General features: G+C 36.7%; 2 protein-coding genes across 8 annotated transcripts in view; one reads left to right on the forward strand and one right to left on the reverse strand.

Annotated features, from left to right (window-relative positions):
• Window positions 1–23,394, reverse strand: part of Neurl4 (neuralized E3 ubiquitin protein ligase 4) — a 251,324-nt gene that overhangs the window by 171,015 nt on the left and 56,915 nt on the right. The window lies entirely within an intron of this gene.
• LOC140743221 (uncharacterized) overlaps window positions 1–23,394 on the forward strand; it is a 282,021-nt gene that overhangs the window by 20,693 nt on the left and 237,934 nt on the right. For 2 of the 4 annotated variants that reach the window (XR_012102414.1, XR_012102415.1), the window contains exon 4: window positions 5,632–5,707. The gene's annotated coding sequence lies outside the window, so the exon portion shown is untranslated. Of the gene's footprint in view, window positions 1–5,628; window positions 5,708–23,394 lie in introns of all 4 variants that reach the window. The other 2 variants (XR_012102412.1, XR_012102413.1) reach the window with 1 other exon arrangement.

The following is a 23,394-nucleotide window of genomic DNA, read 5'->3' on the forward strand; positions in this document are numbered from 1 at the left end:
ATATATCCACTATATTATATTATATTTATTTTATATACATATATTCTTAATTATAAAATAAAATAAATTCAACATTGTTCAAATAATTATATTAAATTATAATATATTTGGAAAATTGTATTTAGTAGTACTTAGTATTGTATAAGGGAAGAGCGGGACCCTCTACTACAGGTACTAACGTACTCAAAAGAGGGTACCCAACAATATTGTAAAACAATGTACTACTTTTGATGCAATAAATCATTTTTATTTTTATTTTTTATTATAAGTTGGACATAGCGCTAACTGCTAAGTTAGATATATTCAATCAACGAGAAGATATAAATTGAATTTAGTCCCATTAAAAAAATCAATTATTTTTTCATAATTAGTTGGTTTTCTGTAATTATTTTAGGCTTTATGATGATCATAATGATTTACGATTTAGATTTTTAATAAAAGTTTATTTGAAACCATGGTAGCGAATTCAGATATGTTGATTACCTCCAGATATTTTGCTTTACCATTCATTTTCAATATTATTATTGAAATTGAATAATTGAATTTCAATATTATAAGAATATTGCATTTGTTAGAGGACGCAATTTTATTTTTGGGACATACGTGGGGGGTCAATAGAAGCTTAACCTTAAGCTTGTGGGGTCGCCACCCTTGTCCCCCGCCCGCCATCTTAGAAAACACTTTTTTCGCGATATCTCGGAAACTATACGTCTTACAAAAAAATGTAAAGTCATAATTTGTAGCAAATTGTTTTGCCTACAAATATGTTTTTATATCTTTTTGTCTTAATTTTTTTTTTTATAAAAACTTTCTCACTTTTTTGCTTATAACTTCTTTAATTTTTAATTTAGGGCACAACGTTATATAAACGAGCCATCAAATTGGACGATGGACGATTGGAGTAGAGTTCTGTTTACTGATGAAAGCAGAATTGCTCTTAGAGGACCAGATGGACTTCAACGAGTCTACAGACGCCCTAATGAGCGGTTTGCACCTTGTGCATTAGTCGAAACCGTCGGTTATCAGGGGGGCTCCATTATAGTTTGGGGCGGAATCTTTTATGAAGCCCGTACCAACGTAGTCATCGATCGTGGTCTTCGATAGAGAAAGCGTAAATGTTCAGCGGTACGTGGATGAAGTCTTGCCAGATTATGTCGTGCCTTTTGCCCCATTCATTGAAGAAATTTTTCTTCTGATTCACGGTAATACGAAGTACCACGTGGCTCGCAGCGCTATTCAGTACCTGAATGAGGTCGGGATTCAATTTTGCACCGGTTCCAGCTCCGACCACCTTAATAGATCTCTGAATTGCCGCAAAAGAACAGTAGCACAATATTCTCCAGTCAGTCATCCAAGACATCATGGATGGCCTTCCGAATAGGCTCCAGGAAGTCATTAGAACCAGGGGAGGCAACACTCATTATTGAAAATTTTGTGTGTAAAGAAATAAATTGTTTTTCGTGCATTAAACTTTTCTGTATTTTTTCAAGGAAAAGGTGATTTTCTTTATTTTTTTATTCTGTTCTATTCTATTAACGATGGAGGATGATGGTGTCGCTAGCGTCCGCAGGAAAGACCTTAAACAACCCTGCACGTGTCCTCTGGGTGGTGCTAAACGAGTTTAACACGCCGAGCATCGGGCGGCGGAGTAAATAACCCGAACCCTGCTTGGACCCCCCGTCAGTAGAGGCTACAGGGGCCTAGAGGAACTAAACAGCCTGGCGTAGAAGGCAAGGGGCATCAGTCCCAGACTGCAGCAAATGCTACCGATGGCCAAAAAAGCTCCCTACACGCGTGTCGAACCGAATCGGCACGTGGAACATTAGAGGCCTATTACAGGATGGGAAACTAAACATCATCGAAAAAGATATGACAGCATATAATGTAGCAATATAATATATACTATAATAGTAGTCATTTAATAACGGAAGAGGGTAACACACTTTACTTTTCAGGACACAAAGTGGAAAGTAAAAATGGCGTAGCCATTCTAGTCCCGCGAAAATTTAACAACTGTGTATTGCGATATAATACTGGCATGTAAACCTCTACCGATGAACATTGTCCAGGTATACGCACCTACGCTTCAATCTTCAGAAGAAGAAATTGATACTTTTTATGGAACACTTGAAGAGACCATTAAGTCAATACCACGTCGAGAAGTCCTGTTAGTTCTAGGAGATTGGAATGCAAAAATTGGCGATACCACTAAAGAAGATCATATCCGCAGAACTACCGTAAGCTACCTACCGGTAGCTTCGGACTAGGAGAGCGTAACGAAAGAGGGGAATGTTTCCTAGAATTCTGCATTGGCAACAAACTTGCAATAACCAACAATTTCTCTCAACATCATAAACGCCGGCTGTATACGTGGCAATCTCCAGGACATCGATACAGAAACCAAATTGATTACATCACCATAGATCACAGATGGAGATAAAGTATAACGAATGCCAAGACACTACCCAGTGTAGAGTGTGGTAGCGATCACCAACTACTTATAGTCGATGTACGAATACGCGTAAAAGTTGCGCGAAAGCCGAAAAAACCATGGAGGCTAAATAAACCTGAGATAGATGCTTTCCAAAAAGCGACTGAATCAGAGTTCCAGTGCCATAATCATTAATGAATATGATATAAACCAACAAAAATGGTCAAGTTTTAAGAATCTTGTCAAGGAGAAGTTTAATGATATCTGTCAACAACGAAAACCACAGAGGAGTAAAAAGAGCTGGATCAGTGCTAAAGCAAGCCTCAGCAATGATCCAGCTCTTTTCATCGAGAAGAGGAAAGAACCTAAAGCTCTCTCAAAAACCTCAGCCACAACCAGCCAGATACAGCAATTTGAGCAGCCAAATCCAAAGACTGTGCAGACGTGATAAAAACAACTATCTTACAGATATGTGCGCTGAAATAGAACGCCATGCGGAAAAGTACCAAACAGCAGATCTTTTGAAAAAAGTAAAATTTATCACTCGACAGTTTAAGGCTCAATCGTGGCTTATTGAAGACAAAGATGGCAATACGATAACTCAGGTGGCAAAAGTGGCTGAAACGTGGAAAGAATACTGAGCTGAACTGTACTCCTTAGACGAAGCGACTACAAATCCGTATAGTATTGACAGCGGTAATACCAACACAGAAGGACTAGAACCAGACATCATACACTCGGAAGTAGTAGCAGCGGTTCGAAAGCTCAAGCCACACAAAGCAGCTGGTAATAATAACATCACAGCTGAATTTCTAAAAGCTTTAGGTGACAAAGGAATGTCGAAGCTTTTAGAACTATGCAATTCGATATGGCAAAACTGCCGGTGGCCGAAGGACTGGACCCACTCCTTAATAATACCTCTGCATAAAAAAGACGGAACTAAGAAATGTAGCAACTATCGAACCATAGCCCTCATCTCTCATACCAGTAAAGTCCTACTACACATCCTTAACGATAGACTACGCCACTTCTTAGACTGGCAAATACCACAAGAACAAGCGGGATTTGTCAAAGAGAAAGGAACATGCGAGCAAATACTTAACGTCAGACTGATTATAGAAAAATGCTATGAATTCAACTTCCCAGCCGTCATATGTTTCGTATACTATTAAAAAGCCTTCGATTGCGTAAACTGGAATCACCTATGGGAGGTGCTGAGAGAAATGGGAGTCCCCCAGCATCTAATAACCCTCATTCGGGCAGTATATCAGTCTAGTCACGGATCACTTAAAATCGGCACTAGGAGATCACCTGAATTTAAGTTTGAGAAAGGTGTGCGGCAGGGTTGCATTAGCTCACCCATCCTATTTAACATCTACGGGGAATATATAATGCGCAAAAGACTGGAAGGCTGGGACGGTGGTGTAACTGTGGGGGGCACAAAAATATCAAACTTACGCTATGCAGATGATACGACCTTACTAACAGCTAATGGGACTAAAATAGTAGAACTGCTACATCGATTAGGCTCTGTCAGCCGGGAAATGGGACTCAAAATCAACCAAGCCAGACGAAGATCGTGATAGTGGACATATCTGGCGCCTTGGAACAAAGTCCTTTGTTGAGTCAGTATGATATAGTACAGGACTTTGTCTACCTAGGCTCAACAATATCCAATAGGGGCGGCTCGGAAGCGGAAATCAGACGACGAATTGGCATGGCAAATACAGCAATGAGCCAACTGGACAAAATATGGAAGGACCGGATCATTCTCAAAAAGACAAAAATTTACATAGTACGAACTCTGGTATTCCCGATCCTTCTGTATGGCGCTGAGTCTTGGACCCTGAAAGTAGCCGAGAGGACATGAGTGGATGCTTTCGAAATGTGGTGCTGTCGTCGAATGCTACGCATTTCTTGGACAGCTTTCCGTGCCAAAATCTCCATACCCCAAGAACTCAAAGTGAAAAAAAGGCTCTCTACCATATGCCTCCAGCTAATATTAACATATTTCGGAGACATCGCAAGAAAACCCACTAACAACTTGGAGAAACTTATTATAACCGGAAGGGTAGAAGACAAGAGACCTAGGGGACGGAGCCCGAAGAGATGGTCGGATCAGATGCCAAGTTCAACGACGCCTTGCACTGTGCCACCGACCGTCACAAATGGCGGGAGCTCGTACAAAAAAGACTGAGGCGGGTAGTCACGATGCTCAGCTGTGAGCGAACGACCGAAGGAGGAGGATTCTATTAACAACACTTTTTTTTAACAAAATTTTTGTTGTTGTTGTTTATTGCTACTCGATACTTTTAACACAAATAAAAAACAATATTCGACAAATTTATTTGCGTTTACGAAAGATTCAAAAATATGTAAGTGGGCGGTTTATTGTGCCGGTGAGTGTATTTACACACTTATTTATTACACTTAGCATTTTGTAACATTGTACAATTTTATAAGAAGAGATTATCGCGAAATTTTTCGCGAATAATTTTTAATTTCGCATTTAATTTAATCAATAATTTAATTCTCGTATATATTTTTGGTAATTTTTCATCTAGCTATGAAATACATATATGTATTAATAGCAAGATAAATGAATATAAAATTGTAACAACTATGTATGAATCCAATTAATACGAAATTTGACCAAATATTGTTTAAAACCCTCGGATACAAAAATCGTATTTACCTGTGAAACGTATACTTCCGTGGATTATTTTTCCATGTAACGGTACACTTGACAATAGAGCAAGACACCATTGTAACAAAAAATTAGCCATTAATACTAGTATTAATGTTAGTAAAATATTAAAACGCGCCGTAGTCGGGGGTACTTAAGGCCGCTTATTCGAAGAGAAATTGACATGCCATGACTTTTCTTTGCATCTCTTTCTCTCTAGTAGAATGTCTATATCGGTTGATATGTCTTTCTCATGCTTTGTTGATCTTTAGCGTAGCGAAAAATTCTAATTCTATGACCTACACAACTGTGTAATTAAATATAAGAATTTCACGCATATAGCTTGGGAGGACGTTTTTATACCTACCATTCGGATATTACAACTCAGATCTTGTAGACTGTATATTACAGATGGAAACAATTATGTATGGAAAAAAATATTGAACTGCCGTAGTTATACCAGGAAGAGTACCTTTATCTTTGGCTTTAAAAGAGTTGTTATCTGTTACAGCAGCGAACGAACGTGCTGGTGTCCGCTGCTCATCAACAACTCCAAAAGATGGTGCCAGGGTAGCCGAGGATTACGTCAGGTACGTATCTGATTTATTTATTTAACAAGCTTACCATTATCACATGTGTATACGCGACAGCCTAACTTTGCCTATTTGAAGATAATAGGGTATTTGACAGGTTTTGGGAAAGTGTTTTATTGTATACATACTTGTATCAGAAACCCCTTTCATTCATCTTTTTTTTTCGAAATAAGAGATATTTTTTAGCAAAAAACATAAAAAACATACGTTAAACAGAACGTCGTGCGAAACAGACGGTTCATATCTCGTATTTTGATCGCAAGTGATGTCACGATATTTTTAATGAAGTTAATTACGAAAGTACGATAGCTATACGCATTCTTCAGAGGATAAACATTGAAAGTTATTCAGCTTTTAAACGTTTTGAGAAATGTAAACTTAATAAAAGTGAGAAATTGTCAATGAGGCACCCAATAAACGTTCGACTGACATGTTTACAAGTTGGTGACGTCACTTTAGCTTGAGTCAATCCCGTGCGTTTTCAATCATGTGGACGAACATGAAAATTTAATGATTTTATTGATTTATTAAAAAGATCTACGGACTTTTTAATTATTTCTGGGATTAATCTATATATATAAAAACGAAAAGATACTCACGTTCAAAACGTATTAATCAAGGTTTTGACTAAACTACTGAAGCTACAATCATGAAATTTGGAATATAGCTTCATTTTATGATGTAGATGCGCACTAAGAACGGATTTTTTGATATTCCACCGTTAAGGGGGTTAAATGGGGGTTGAAAGTTAATATGAAAGTCCGTCAGTTTTAAAGCAAACTGGATGAAAATTGGTATTTAGCTTTCTGATTTAAAGTTATAAAAATCTAATCTAAGGGTTTTTTCAAAATCAACCCTAAGGGTGGTTAAATAGGGGTTGACAGTTTATTTTAAATTTTGTCATTTTGAAAGCCAGCACTATGAAAGTTAGCCATTGCTTTACTGGTTAGATATAATAGAACATAAGTTCTACCGTTTTTGGAAAATCAACCCCTATGTGGGTTAAATAAGGGTTGTAAGTTTGTATGAAAGCCTCCCAGTTTTGATGTAAACACTATGAAAATCGGTATTTGGGTTTTCGATTGAAAATAATTAAATACCTATTTCACCATTTTTGGAAAATCAACCCTTTAGTTGGTAAAATAAGGGTTGACAACTTATTTTAAAATTTGCCAATTTGAAAGCCAGCACTATGAAAGTTAGCCACTGCTCTACTGGTTAGATAAAGTGGAACTTAAATTCTACTATTTATGGAAAATCAACCCTTATATGGGTTAAATAATGGTTGTAAGTTTGTATGAAAATCCCCCAGTTTTGCTCTAATCTCTATGAAAATCTATATTTAGCTTTTTAGTAGAAAATAATTAAACACCTATTTCATTCTTTTTGGAAAATCAACCCTTAAGTTGGTAAAATAGGGGTTTACGGCTTATTATAAAATTTGCCAATTTGAAAGCCAGCACTACGAAAGTTAGTCATTGCCTTACTGATTAGATATAGTGGAACTTTTATTCTACCGTTTTTGGAAAATCAACCTTTATGTGGGTTAAATAAGGGATGGAAGGGTTCGAAGTTAGAAACGTGAAATTTCAGTTAACGCCTATTCAGACAAATACACGACAACGTGGACGGGTGCAAATTTATTCAAATTGGCCTACATGTTGGTATACTGATGTACCTACATCGCCGCAACTACTTTGGACACACTGCGTGCCAACATTTTGTCCTGCCGTGGGGTATGGTTTTGGTTATGCGTCGATTTGTGATGGTGATGTGGTAGATACATAGACCTTGGATTAAAATTTTGGGCTAGAACAGGGCTACAGTATCCCCTGCCTGTCGTACGAGACTAAAGGGGGACTTCTGGAGTTGCGGGCGGCAAGAATGGGAGCTCTAACCGCCCAGCCAGAGACCCTGGAAAGAACCATTGTATGTTAGGCCCCATATAGCACCCTACATGAAATTTATATTTTAAAAAAAGTTTCATTACAGTCCACTAATTAGAGTTTTAGTGTATGTTTCTAAAGAAAGCTTGACCAATTTAGGTACACAGGGAAGAAAAAAAATGCTTTTATTAATTAAATATTAATGCTACTTTATCGTTAAAATTGTTAAAGGTACAAATTTACAATTACAGTTATTTGTATGTCATATCATATTTTTTACGCGGGCGAAGCCGCGGGTTCTGCTAGTTGGCTTATAAACATTTTTGCTTTTAAGCTAACAACAGTTTGATAGATATTCCAATATAGTCAAATACCCTATAGCCTAGACAAATATAGGAAATCACCTAGGAATGAGAGATAGTCGGCTGTAAAATTTAGAGGTGAGGCGTATATACTGGAACAGGTTCAGTGACTAGGTATTTTACCGGACTAGGTAGGACCTAATCCAACTTTTAATATGTACCTAGTCCAAGAATAAATACCTAGTCCAAGACCAGATTGTACGCGTGTCGCGTACACGAACCATAAATAATGAGACTTTATGGGACTAGGCTAGTCCCGGACTAGGTGGAACAGGTTCAGACTAGGTAGTAGAGGTGAGGCGTATATACTCGAACAGGTTCAGGGACTAGGTAGTAGAGGTGAGGCGTATATACTGGAACAGGTTCAGGGACTAGGTATTTTACTGGACTAGGTAGCACTTATTACAACTTATAAATATTCGATCCACCTAGTCTCATCTTGAGGCTACTACGGGCAGTACGTCCGCCCAAAGGGAATATAATCTTTACATTTTACTTGCGCCTCGCCAGCCAGCCAAATTTGAACCTTATTTCTATACGTAATAAAACTAACGTAATCCGCACTCATGTTTGTCTAAACTATTGGTGAGTCACTCTTTCAAATTTTAACCTTATTTTAATGCGAATAAGAGTAAAAACTAATAAAACATACTATAAATCAAACTACTATTTCGATGAATCTAACGTTGACAGTGCTAAGCCTGTATAAAGTATGAAGGAAAGATCGCAATTCATTATTACTAGTGAGTGCGCGTGCAACCCTTAACGCCCTTACGTATTGATGCAAGGCATGGACGAACTAGTACATACTAGTCCAAATATAAGTACCTACTAAATATTTGCAATAAATGTGTAAAAATCGTTTTTTTTAACTTTAACTTTGGAATTTATGTAGACGCGGACGCCCTACCATAGGTAGGTTTTTAGACAAGTTTGAGATGGTCAGAATAAAGGTTTTTAGAAGTTTACAACTGACTATCTCTCATTCCAAGATTTTTGCCCTAATTTGACTAATTTGTCTGGACTACTATTGTTGAAAGAAGCGTCGCGTCTTTTCGATGTGTCATGCTTGGCTGTAGACCATGTTTATAAAGTTAAGACAAAAAAACACGAGCATTTATTTCAGTAAAGTTATGCTTGATAGTATTAACTATTACATTTATTATTTATAACAGGGGTTCCCAATCTTTTGTAACCCACGGCGCAGTTACTAGTTTATATTTTTTTATGGCGCCCTGTCCCAACTATTTGAAGAAGATAGTCGAAAAAAATAGGTACCTAAAATAATAGTTGTTACGTTACTTTGATCGAAACGAAAATTAAAACACCATAAAATGAAATTGTACAATATGTTATTATAAAAGACTTTAAACGGAAAACAACAAGAAAGATTTGAGAAAAAAAAGCAAAAAATAAATACGATATTTATTCAGTCAAATCAATGTGAAGGGTGAGCTTCGTGATTTCCGCGCAATTTTTCAAAGCGGGGAATATGACTTGACACTGCTACCCAGCAACCCAGCTTCGCATAGATATAATATTGCAAGCAGAATGAAAATGTTTAATGCTTTGGATGTTAAATTTGGATATTTATTTAGAATCGTTATTATTGATATACTAGCAGAATCCGCGGCTTCGCCCGCGTAAAAAAATAATGATATGACATATGAATAACTGTAATTGTAAATTTGTACCTCTAACAATTTCCAAAGTGGTAAGGATGTTTTAGTATACCAAAATGTGGTCCACGTGAATAAAATTACGCATTATCATATATGACATTTGTACCCGTCCACGTTGTGGTGTAGTTGTGCTTACGTGTGAATAGCGATCGCAGCGCTGGCTCGATCGCGAGTCTGCGCGTTACTAAAAAACCGCTGTTCTGCACTCCCATGTTAAAAAAAAGTTACACTAAACCTCTATGCACTCTGTCCTTTATCCAGACATGTCAAAAGAAGTATAACTTCAATAACGGTTTCTAAAGAAACTTTCTTTACTTATAGAAATGGGGTTATTTGTACTCAACAGAGTAGCTTAAAATGCTGATACAGGTGTGTAAATAGAAAGGCATACAGCATAAAAGGGTGTATCCTTTTAAAGTCGTCTTAAGGGTTGATCTAAAAAAAACAGTGACGCAGATGCTTCATTGTGTCATATGATAATTTTTATAATGCTTTCTTCCAAATAAATGGATTATAAAATAAAGTTTCAACCCTTAATTAACGACCTTAAGCGATGATTTTCCAAAAACGGTGAAATAAGTGTCCTATTATTTTCAATCAGAAAGCCAAATATAATTGTTCATAGGCTTTGCTTCATAATCGGCTTACTTTAAAACAAACTTTCGATCCCTGTTTTACCCACTTAGGGGTAAATTTTCCATAAATGGTGGAAAAAAATTATATAATTCCCAAACAGAAAGCCCTTCACAGTCCTTGCTTCCAAATTAACGGATTTTAAATAAAGTTCCATCTCTTATTAAACGACCTTAAGGGTTGATTTTCCAGAAGCGGTGAAATAGGTGTCCTATTATTTGCAATTAGAAAGCCAAATACCAATTTTTACAGACTTTGCTTCAAAAGCTTCGAACTTCTAAACGAAGTTTCTACCCCTATTTTACCCTCTTAAGGGTAGATTTGATAAATGGTGTTAAAAAGTTCTATTATTTCCAACAGGGAAGCCAAATGCAAGTTTTTACAGTCCTTGCTTCCGAATTAGCGGAAGTTGAAATAAAATTCGAACCCCTATATAACGATCTTAAGGGATGTTTTTCCAAAAACACTGAAATAGGTGTCTAATTATTTTCTACCGAAAAGCCAAATACTGATTTTTATAGAGATTATATATAAAACTGGGAGACTTTCATACAAACTTACAACCCTTAACCGACATCAGGGTTGATTTCCCATAAACGATAGAATTCATTTCCACTATATCTAACCAGTAAGGCAATGGCTAACTTTCATAGTGCTGGCTTTCAAATTGGCAAATTTTAAAATAAGCTACCCCCTATTTTATCAACTTAAGGGTTGATTTTCCAAAAACAATAAAATAGGTGTTTAATTATTTTCAAATACCGATTTTCATATACTTTACATCAAAACTGGGAGACTTCCATACAAACTCAATCTTGTTTTTTTTCGTGGGGAAACTCTTCATGGGTTCCTCTCAGCTGCGGGGGTAGCTAATAGGATATGGTATGCCGGACTCCTATCGGCTAAACCCCCACGGTGTTCCTCAGGACGCCTTTTGTCGGGACGACGGGTACGCTAATAGCACTCGTCCGTGAACCCGACGGCGTTTGCCCACGTCCGGGCCCGTCTCGGTTCGGGATGGAGCTGGAGCTACTCCATCCGCTCATCTTTGAGGTGCACGCGGGAACACCCCGAGCGCAACCTCAAGGCTTAATGGTGTTTTTGACGTAGGACACCCCTGTCCCCTACGCAATGCCTCCGTTATGGAAAGAGCCACAACTACCTAGAGAGATAGCGCTACCGACCGATACAGGGACAGACGCAGTGTGCCGTCGAGATATTACTGCCGCCCGATACGGGGCAGACGCAGTGTATCCCAACCGCCACTGGAGCGCTTTAGCTTCACCCGCTGCTGGATTGCAACGGGCTACTGAGCCCCCCCACCACGACAAGGCGCACTCCAACTTGGGGGGAAACCTTTTAACCCTTATTTAACACACATAGGGGTTGATTTTCCATAAACGGTAGAATTAAAGTTCCACTATATCTAACCAGTAAGGCAATGGCTGATAGTGATAAAACCTTGATTAATACGTTTTGAATGTGAGTATCCTTTCCCTTTTATATATAAAGTTTAAAGTAATGTCTAAATTTAATTAGTTATGATTGTCCGCAATCTGCCACCAAACAATTAAATCAAAATGCAATATTTATGTACAAATCGCTGATGTTAAGATATTTATAGAATTATACAAACACTAACTGTTGTCGGATCTCAGTCTACTCTCCCTAGATGGCACTGGAAGGTTGATTTGAATGATTTCCTAACATGTCCATTGGTAAAAATTGAAACAATGTCATTAAATATTTTGTCCACTACTGAGCTTTTCTTTTTTAGTAATAATAATAATAGTAAATAGCGACATTTATCGTATTTTATCTAGGTTTGAATCATTGTGTCGATGGAATGGATTCTTATGCTTATACTATAGTTAAATACATGTATAAGGGGCCGAAACAAATGTCAACCGAGAGTCCCCCAGGGGAACGACTAGCGCAAAATTTACGTCAGTGCGGAAAACCGCTTTACGGCGCAACTCCATAGTAGCGTTCCCTCGGTCTCGTAAAACCCGTAAATAAAATCCTAAAGACACTTTTTTACGTTAAAATATTAATTTTACAATAGATATTGTATCAGGTGTACATATTTGGAGCCCAAAAAACGTTGTGTATTTTTTTCACCCATTTTTTTGCTCTAAATGCGCCCTATTTCATAGATTCGTCATCTATTACAAGCTCAAAAACAAAATAGATGCGCGTGCGCATTATTTTTATTTAAATACTTTTTTGTTATAGTGCACAAATAGTAGACGAGTAATATGCAGTGTACCTGATGCCCTCCGTGGACATCTGTAATTAACCTCACATAAGATGAGTTTCCTACATGAGGTTTGCCACAGATGTGCCGCTACCCCTAAGCTGGAATGCCTCGGAAGTGTTTGCCTCCCTTACCAAACCCTTGAAAACAGTACCCTAAATATGAATTTTTACGTTTTCTCGAAACCGTTCACCGTTTACGTATCCGCTCATACAGCTCGGCCGTAGACCGTATCTGAATAAAATTTGGCATGTTGAGTTTTAAAAAACTTAATAGTCAACAGGCATGATGACAAATTTTGAATAACCGTTTTTATGTTCAGAAATAAACATTATATACAATGTATAAAATATTACATCATCATTGAAACCTTTCAGCCGTTCTGTTTCTACATCACCATTTAAAATAATGAGTTGCAATACTGCCAAGTCATCACCATCCATCTCATGCATGCACCGTACAGAATCCTTATAAAAATTCTTTATTATTCATGCAGAACTTTAGAGTGATACTTCATACACACCATAAGTGACTCATATACAGTCATCACCATTAATAACATCCCTCCAAATGCAATCCAGTTCGGACTGCAGCGACTTAAGTAAAGAATATAGAAAACAAGAGTAATCGAAGATTTTGGAATATACATTGTTGAAAATAGTGAAATATCTATGTTATTTCATTGGAGTTCTTAAAAGCTGTTATTATCTAATAAAATTAATTAAAGAAACAAGTACTTATTTCTGTAGATCAAATACTAATGTCTTTGAAGAAAATTAGATTAAATAATCCTTTCACAGCTAGATTAGACGATTACGGGAATTTACTATGTTAAAGCCTCATTGCCTGTACAAATCTCATTCTTGTTAAATCCGGATGATATCATATTCATATTCATATTCATATTCATATTCATATTCATATTCATATTCATATTCATATTCATATTCATATTCATATTCATATTCATATTCATATTCATATTCATATTCATATTCATATTCATATTCATATTCATATTCATATTCATATTCATATTCATTTATTTGCTTTTAAATGTGGTACAATGTGGGTTGGTAGGAGTATTACAATTTTTCTCACACTTAGCTTCAGGGAAGCATGCAAAATTTTAAAATTTCATTATAATTATATTAACAATGATTACATTTCATTTAATTATACAATATAGATTATAGTGTTTACTTCATGAGAACAATTTATATATTTAAAATTTTTGCTTTAGTTTGGTACATTTAATCATAAATAACGTCAATAATGTCAATAAATGAATCACAATGTCAATACTAATAATAATAACAATTAATATGTCAATATATCATTTCTATGTTAATGTCTGCAGTTTAGTTAACTTATAAGATTGATTGATTAAATAAACTTAATTATGTATTTTTATAGGGATATCTTTAAGAACATTAAAACAGTCAAATTTGTGATATTGTTTTTTTTTATTTATGATCCAAAAATTATAAAGCACTTAGATTATAGTATTGGATATACATTATCTTTCAATAAAGGAACTATAATATTAAGAAAGTCGAATACACTTTTTTCATCATAAGTATTTAATATCCATTATTTCTACTATCTTTATATATGAAACAAACAAGAGCTGTCATTGAGGTCTAGTCGAACGTGACGTCATTCGGTCCGATTGGCGCCAACATAACATGGCGGATTGTCGTAATTTGTAGTTTTATTTTATCAAAATAATAAATAATCTCACTCATATTATAAAATAAATACGTGTTTTGTAATCCATTATTTACGTTTCATTAAATAGATGCATTGACTTTCGTTTACTGTGTTATTTTTACAATTTTAATTTCATTTTGATGCGTTATAGTTTCGTTTTTAAAACTTACTAGGGAATTTAAGTTCCGATACAGTCCACGGGGGCGGTGTATGAGCGAATACGTAAATGGTGAATGTCTTCGAGCAAACGTAAAAAATCATACTAAGGGTACGAACACAGCAGCGCTTAACACTGCTGTTATTAGGCAAAAATAACGAACCACATAGAGTAGAGGTAAATAAAGATGATATAATATGGATTAAGTACATAAAATTAAAATTGACGCATAATTTATTAAGATTTGTTATTAAAATTAATAAACTATAAGCAGCATTATATAATGTATAATGACCCTTGGGGAACTCCTCCAGTCACTTTGTAAGCTTTAGTTCCAAATATCAGTATCATACTTAAGAACTCGATCTGTGAAGTAGCTCGGTACTATGTTCTGTAGGCACATGTAGATTGACAAGGGCTTTCATAATTGTATCCCATCTGGCTGAGTTGAAGGAGTTTTTGATGTCTAGGGCAGCGACTAGGCAATACGTTTTTGTGCTTCCTTTCCACCTACTTCCAGAAATTGCTCGCTTTGCAGTATTAACCACAAGGTCTATTGCATCTAGGGTAGATCGGCATTTACGGAATCCGTACGGAGTGTTAGCTAATTGTGGATCTACAATGGCTTCAATTCGTCTGTGAATAAAACGGTCCAGTACTTTTCCGGCACTGTCTAGCATACACAATGGGCGGTGTGACGACGGCTCACCCTTTGGTTTGTTATCATTGTGAAGTAGCACTAGCCTCTGTAGTTTCCATCATCTGGGGAAGGTGTCTTTTTATTTTTTGTAACATAAGGGTAGCAGACGAGCATGCAATCCACCTGATGGTAAGTGGCTGCTGCCGCTCATGGACATCTGTAATCAACCCCAGATAGGATTAGATATTCCTACCTGAGGTCGGCCACAGATGCGCCGGTACCCCTGAGGACTAAGCTGGAACGCCTCGGAAAAGTCTTGTCTCCCTTACCAAACCCTTAAAACCGGAACACAGCAGCGCCTAATACTGCTGTTATTAGGTAGAAATAGGTGTGGCGGTGTGCCGCCGGAGTCGAACCACAAAGGGTTCTACCACCTTCAACGAGGCAGGTGTTATACATGTCTAGGTAGATATCTGGGGCAGTTGTTATGGCTGCTTTTAAAGCTCTATTTGGAATACCGTCTAAACCAGGCGCTTTCGTATTTCCTATTCTGAAACAGGCTTCCAAAAGTTCATCTTGGGTAACAGGTGGTATTGTTTCAGCTGCGTCTTTCTATATAGTGTAGCTTAGTTCTTTCTATTTGCTGAGGAAAAATCACCGTAATTATGGAGTCCAGGAGATTAGGGTCGGTCGGTACGTACTGTGGTCTCCTATTTATTCGCAACATTACTGATTTGTATGGCCTTCCCCACGGGTCTTTCTCAACTTCCTCAAGAAGGTCATTCCAGCACTTCTTTTTGCTGTTCCGAATTGTAGTTTTGAGCATTCGACTTGTTTTTTTTGTATTTCTCCATCATTGTGCAGAAGTAGCTATGAGTCTACTTGCGGGCGCGTTGGGCTAGTCTTCTTGCTTTAATGCACTGTTTGCGTAATATGGCCATCGTCTCATTCCACCAATACTGATTGGAGTCTATTTGGAGAACGTTTCCGTGGCATACAGGCATCGCAGGCTGACACAATTCTTCTGGTGACAATGTTTGCCTTTTCGTTGGTATTACAGTTCCGTTCGATGGGATTGCTCTCCAAGGCTATTTGGAAGGTTTCAAGGTCAAAAGTGCTGGTCTTCTACCCTATTGCCTTACTTTTTTTAGTTTGAACCTTGGGTATTGTTGTCGATACTTCCCAGTATATGGCTTGGTGATCACTAGCCGTGTAGATTTCGGTGACTTTCCAAGAATTGCCAGAGTAGAGCTAACCAATGTTAGGTCAACGATAGAACTAGCAATTCCTTTTGTAAATGTTGCTTCATTACCGTTGTTGACTACATCTAGGGATGCCATAGTTTAATAATTTAATTCAAAATTTTGAACAATTATCAAAAACCAATGACAATACACGATTTTAATAATTTTGTACTATTGTCCTTATCAACATCCTCAGGATTAACGATTTTCGAGGCGAGATTGTTCGAGCGCCTTAGAAAAAGTTCATCGCAAAGTTACTAGATTGCAACAATTCTTGCTTTTTAGTTTCAATAACTGTTGTGGCGTGATTTCTTGTTTTGAAAATAATAATGTTACTTCCCTATAACTCAAATGTTTTCAAACACATCTATAATGCCTTCTTGTAGAATGATTTTTAGGATTCCGTACTCAAAGGGTAAAACGAAACCCTCCGCTGTCTGTTCGTGTGTCACAGGGCTTTATCTCATAAACTGTAATATGTAGATAGACACTTGAATTTTTTTACAGAGGATGCATAATTGTGGTCGCTATAACAACAAATACTAAAAATTTATAAAATAAATATACTCGTATGTTACAACCAAAGTGATAAATTCAGATGTTATACATAATATCTTGCCATTATGTATAATATCTACTAAATTTGGTCAAAGTGATATATAATACGGAATTCATCACATTAATCAGCCATTATTGTATATAATATTTCCATAGACTTGGATAAAGTAATAAAACAAGCATAGGTAAAGATTAGAAGTTTCTATTTCAACTTTTCTCAACTTTCAAGCATAATTATATTATTTGTAATTTTATAATGATCCGCATATCGAATAATAGACATGTTGAAATGTTTTATGCCCAGTCTCTTTAGTCAATGTACGTAAATCAGCTATGGGGTGGAGTAATAAAATACATGCCTTACTATTATCTCGCTTATAAATATTTTAAGTACATTATTGTCTTTACATGATTTGAACCAACTATATTTAGCTGAACAAAATAAATTGTTTATTTTGTTTCTTTAAGGTTGAAATAAATACGAAAATGAATATTTATAAGTGTATTAATTAAATATTTTTACAGTCTGACATTAATTATAATTAGGGAAGTAAATAAAAATAACTATTTTAGTGAACATGAGATTAACCGACTAAATGTATCATTCCATTTAATATCTAATTTGCGTAGGACCCTTGAAGGACTGGAAACTGAAGAGTAGTAAACTTAGTCCTCAAGAGTATCGGCGCATCTGTGGCCGACCTCAGGTAGGAATATTTAATCCTATGTGGGGTTGATTACAGATGTTCATGGGCGGCAGTAGCCACTTACCATCAGATGGACTGCATGCTCATCTGGTACTCCTATATTATATTATAAAAAGACGCTGTAGGAAATTTGATGGGTGGGTGGATGACCGCAAGTGACAAGATTTCATGCACTCTGCTTCGCAGTGCACGTTAAATCATCGGTATCGGTAATTCGGAGCAGTACGGTGAACTATTCTGATAGACCTGCCCAAGATATGGAAAGAGATTCGTTCCCAACAGCGAGATATAAAAAGACTTGCAGCCGCATGTCGGTCGGGGAATAAACAAGGGAAATCCTATCAATTAACAGTATTTGAACTATAAATATAAATAAATACGGTAGAACCCTTTGAAATCAGTAGTAGTTAAGCAACTGTGTTATATTTTGGACGTTGTGGTAAAAAATATTTTAAAAATTGGCCTTGGCTACTTAATTATTATCGTTTGCTAATTGTTTAAAATATTTTTGTAATAATAACGACCCGCGTGACGTAGCGGTCACCATAACGGTCTGACGCGCAGAGGGTCCCGGATTCTATCCCCGGTCAGACATATATCTGTATGATGTATTTAGATTTCTATTTCTGGGGCTGGGTGTTTGTGTATATAAAATACAAATATACCTATAAACACAATCGTAAATCGGTCGCGATATCACAAAATAATCGCTAAACATATAATAAATATACCTATATTCCTCATCTATTCATCGCATCGCGACATCTATTTAATCTTAATAGAGTTTAATTATTCTAAAATTAAATAAAAGCTATAAATTAAATATTGACGGGTGGTAATTAAATACGGGTGTTAATCTACTTTTGACGCGCTATTGTATACCTACTTTTGATACTTTGCGATGTTACTCTAATTATGACGAATAATATGGGTGTTAACCGACTTATGATCGCTTGAGTGTATACCTATTTTGAAAATTTTAATATGTTAACCTACTATTGAAGCTGACTGTACTTATGGGGAGAAAAAATCTATTGTAACAAATGTATGCAAATATTGCTTACATTTTGTTCTGTTCTTCTTTATGTGGTAGGTTTTTGAGCGTTTTTTTTTTTATAATACCGCAGTATCAAACGTGCATGCAATCCAATGCAATCGTAAGTGGTTACTGCCGCCTATGGACATCTGCAATCAACCCTACATAGGATTAGACTACTACCCGAAGTCGGCCACAGATGCGCTGCTATCCCTGAGGACTAAGCTGGAACACCTCGGAAAAGTAAGTCTTCCTCACCACACCCTTCAAACCAGAACATAGCAGTGCTTGACACTGCTGTTATGAGACAGAAAAAGGTGTGGCGGTGGTGCCGCTGGATTGGAACCACAAAGGTTTCTACCACCTGCATAACAAATTATAACGTACAATGACATAATAAAATATTTAATATTAATAACAAATACGAATAAAAATGTATCGTAATTACATGAGTGCCCAATTACGTCGACTATCCTTACAAATATTAGGACACCAATATAATATACTATAGTATGAGCTCCTACGCTGAAATGCCTCATCGTCCATTAAACATATTATACAGAGGTAATTAGCGTTAACCGCAACACTGCAGATGTAATTATCTACTAATATCATATGTGAAATATAAGGACTGCGTCACATTAACATTAGTTCTACGGATAGCGGTTGTTTTCTTTAATAACTTAAGTTTTCTTAATTAATATAGGGCCTAAGGGATTTCTTCTTGTCACGCGTGTACATGCTCGTGCGCGTGTTTCAGTTACATGCGTGAATTAGCCTGGCTTAGCCTTAGGCTTGCATTCAGCGTGCATCTGGCACACAGAAAAACTATAAAACCCGCGTAATACAGTAACGACGATCTGGGGATTCATTATTTGCAGCTACCTAAACATGCTAGTAAGCAACTCAGTGATTTTATTCGGGCGGCTTTAGAGTTGTGTAGGGAAGTAGTTCGCTAAATTAAATCTGTAGCATTACATCCATTTCTTGCTCCTGTACTCTTAGTGACTTTCAAATTAAGCATGATAAAAACCCATTTTAAAACTTATTTCCGAGTAAACCTCTAACTGGAGGGTACAAACGGTTTCGAAATATACATGTATACTAAAATTTACCTTTTAACAAGGAAGTGACCAGATAGATAGATGCCTCTGATATTGACATTTAAATCAAACAAGTGCGTTCTTGTAATTACTTACTTAAGTAGTAGGTATGTATGTGGTTATCCGTAGCCCTAATCTTGCCCCGCAGTTCCGGGGCCAGATTAGGGCTACGGTATCCCCTGCCTCTCGTAGGAGGTGACTATAAAAGGGGCTTTCTGCGTTGCGGGCAGCAAGAGTGGGAGCTCGATACGCCCGGCCAGCAACCCCAGGAAGGACGGCAGTATGTGTGGTCGCATACCATCGTATACACCTTACGGTGTGGTGATTCAATCTTAACTGTGCGGAGCCCGACGGGGCATTGTGGTAAGAGGATTCCGGTTGCAACCATTTGGAGATCCCTGAGTCCTCTACGCAGGGCTGAGGACGGTTTTAGTGCGGTAAAAATCCTACATAACACCGTGTCGCTCCTACGGCACCGGGTATCTTTTGAAGGTTTACCCCTCGAGAAGAAGAAAAATGGAAAGGTAGGCATGATTATAGAAATACAAGTCCTAAATCCGTCATGCAGACCTGATTTAGTGTTGTGTTTGCTTAACAAGACGTACGTATTCTAACTAGGAGTATGCTCGAATGTGTAAAGAGATTTAAGATGATGAGATGTTTTATCGGTAAATCGGACATTAATAACCAGTTACGTCAATCGTCAATGTATAAAGAATAGAGGTTCCAGCGAAGTATTTCTATGTAACAAAAGTAACAAATTAAGTGCTTACTATGTAGTTTCTTCATCCAGAACACCGGAGTTTTTAGGTATACATTGTTGCAGTTAATATAAAAATAAGTGGATCCTGCCTTCACCATAGATTAGTAGCCTTCACAATCAAACACCAGTTTAGTAAACGTTTTAAATCTATTAATCTAGTTACCTATATTAGTCTCTCACACTCCAAAATGTGTATGTGAATTCCAGGCTCGAACAAAACAATTTAATCTGGCATATGTACAATGTACATAGCTACTATGTTACGCGTGTGTACGTTCTACTAAGAGGATTACCATATATAACAAATGTTGTGGCGTCGTACCGTAATAACGAAGGTCCGACGTCAGAATTCCATACACACCACAACGATCTGATATTAGTTTTAGACTATGGGCTACTCCCATATTACGTAAATAATAAATCCACACTACTTAATATTATAAATGCGAAAGTAAGTATATCTATCCGTCTATCTACACGTATCTGCTCCATTTTCTCGGCAAAAACGTTGGGTCCATTTGATGAAATTTTAGATGGAAATATTTGGAAGTATTAGGATGACCATAGGCTACTTTGTTATTCCATTTTTTTGTATATTAGTGTAATTTCAATTTTTTTGTAGCGAAGTCGTCAATTTAATCGGTTTTCGTAGGCTTACGTGGCCTACTCGTGCTCCCACTCTTGCCGACGCAACCCCGTATGTCCCCTTTTAGTCGCCTCTTATGACACAGGAGATACCGAGTGTGCTTACGAGTACTTCTTACGAACAAGGATATTTCGTATACTATGGGTGTGTCTACGAATGGAGTCTACTGTCTAGAAGGGGGCAAGGATTATTCGAGTCTTGAAGGTTCCCGCTTTGCCCGGGCAGATTATCAAAGTAGTGAATCGGTTTTCTAATGTTCTTCACTTTGCATCTTGGTTTGTTTTCCTAAGTTATGCATTACTATAGTTTTAAATGAAAAGGTCATGACACCCTTCAAACCAGAACACAGCAACGCTGCCGTTTGTTATAAGGCAGAAATAGATATAGCGGTAATGCCGCCGGAGCCGAACGACAAGGGGTTCTACCACCTTCAAAACTAATCATTATTTATATTTTGTTTCTTTTTTGTTATTATTTATATTTATACTTTGTTTTTTTTTTGCAAATTACTAATCCTAAAACAATGATTAGAAACCGCTATGATTTTGGGAATTGTTTGATTAACAAAGCATCCTATAATGAGGATGACATGTGAAATTTTAATACGTAGGTACATGTTAGGTTTAATTCCTATGCTTCCTTCAAAAATCAGAACGCTGCGTGCCTCGAGTGTACAACCAATTCCGTTCGACCTATGTAATATAGACACTAAGTTAGACATAGACAGTCGGGTGCAATTTATAGTAATAAATGTTGCCAAAGCCGTAGCTAAATAAGCTCAGTTGACGCGAAAGATCCCGGAGGATTCAATGTAAGCTCGACTTTTCATCCACGAGGGAGAAAGTTGTAGAGATAGCTGATTTTAGATGCTTTACTCTCCGGATTATAATTACAATTCCTACATTATACAGAACAGGGAATATTGAAGTAGAAAATAGTCGTGGTGCATCATTATGATGCTCTTTTGTATATGTACAATGCAATTGATATGTGAACCCATATAAACAATCTACTAGAGCGGCCTTACGAGTAAGCTCCCCCGACTACGGGGCGTTTTAACGTTTTGAGAAAATTAATATGCTTAATAATGTAGTGCTGGAACTTTATAACAAAATTAACTTGATACAATGACGAATGTTCTGCAAAAAGGCGAGACAACCAATAGAAATATTAACATCACAAGAAAATACGACAAAATTGTATATGTATTTAGTATTAAATACAAAAGTATTAAATTTTAAGTATTAAGTATTAAATTTTATACAAAAGTTTTAAGTATTAAATACAAATAAACAAATTGAAAACAAATATCCGGTAAATAAATTTCAGGTAAACATTGAAATTTATAGCCTGAAAAATAAAATTCCACATCAACCTTCTAAATTCATTCACTGTTGGAGTAAACCGCAGTGTAAACCTCCAGGCGTATTGTAAATTCGGATATATTGATTTAATGAAAAATACATAGAACAGTGTAAAACCTATTTCATTGTTGTATATATTTTTGATCATCAAATTACATGTGTTTGAGGGTGGTAGAACCCTTTGTGGTCGACTCCGGCGGCACCACCGCCACACCTATTTCTACCTGTTAACAGAAGTGTTAATCAATGCTGTGTTCAGTAAGGGAGACATACTTTTCCGAAGTGTTCCTTAGTCCTCTGGGGTGGCGGCGCATCTGGCCGACCTCAGGTAGGAATATCTAATCCTATCTGGGGTTGATTACCTACAGATGTCCATGGGCGGCAGTGACCAATTAACATCAGGTGGACTACATGATCGTCTGCTACTGTTATGTTATAAAAAAAACATGTGGTTTTTTTATAACATAAGAGAACCACATGTTTTACAAAATTATTACCCATCATGTTATACAACTTGATAAATCCTTCAAAATTTTCAAAAAATGTGTTTATTAGTTACTTATTTAATTATCAACATACTATGTATTAAGAAAAAAACATATTTATTATATTAACATAATTATAAATACCTACACAGTTGATATCGATGTATGAATGTATTTGGAATCCGAAATGCACTATTTTTGTATACAAATAATCATCAATTGAAGTAATCTGGTAAGAACGTAACTCTTTATTATTATTTCATGCGATTAGTATTAGGATTTCAGATTCCCCGCCATATTTTTATCTTCTCGGTCCACGAGATTTCCCGACCACATTTTCCCTGGAATTCCCGGGAACTCGAGAAATTTTCAAAACATTATGGATTGTATGGCTCCAACCTAACTCTTATTTCTGGGCATTGCCCACTTCTTGCAACTGTACCTATTA

The sequence above is a fragment of the Epargyreus clarus genome, unplaced genomic scaffold (genome assembly GCF_041222505.1).
Source record: "Epargyreus clarus isolate Ecla_fem2 unplaced genomic scaffold, WU_Ecla_fem_2.2 ptg000007l, whole genome shotgun sequence".
Lineage (NCBI taxonomy): Eukaryota > Metazoa > Arthropoda > Insecta > Lepidoptera > Hesperiidae > Epargyreus > Epargyreus clarus.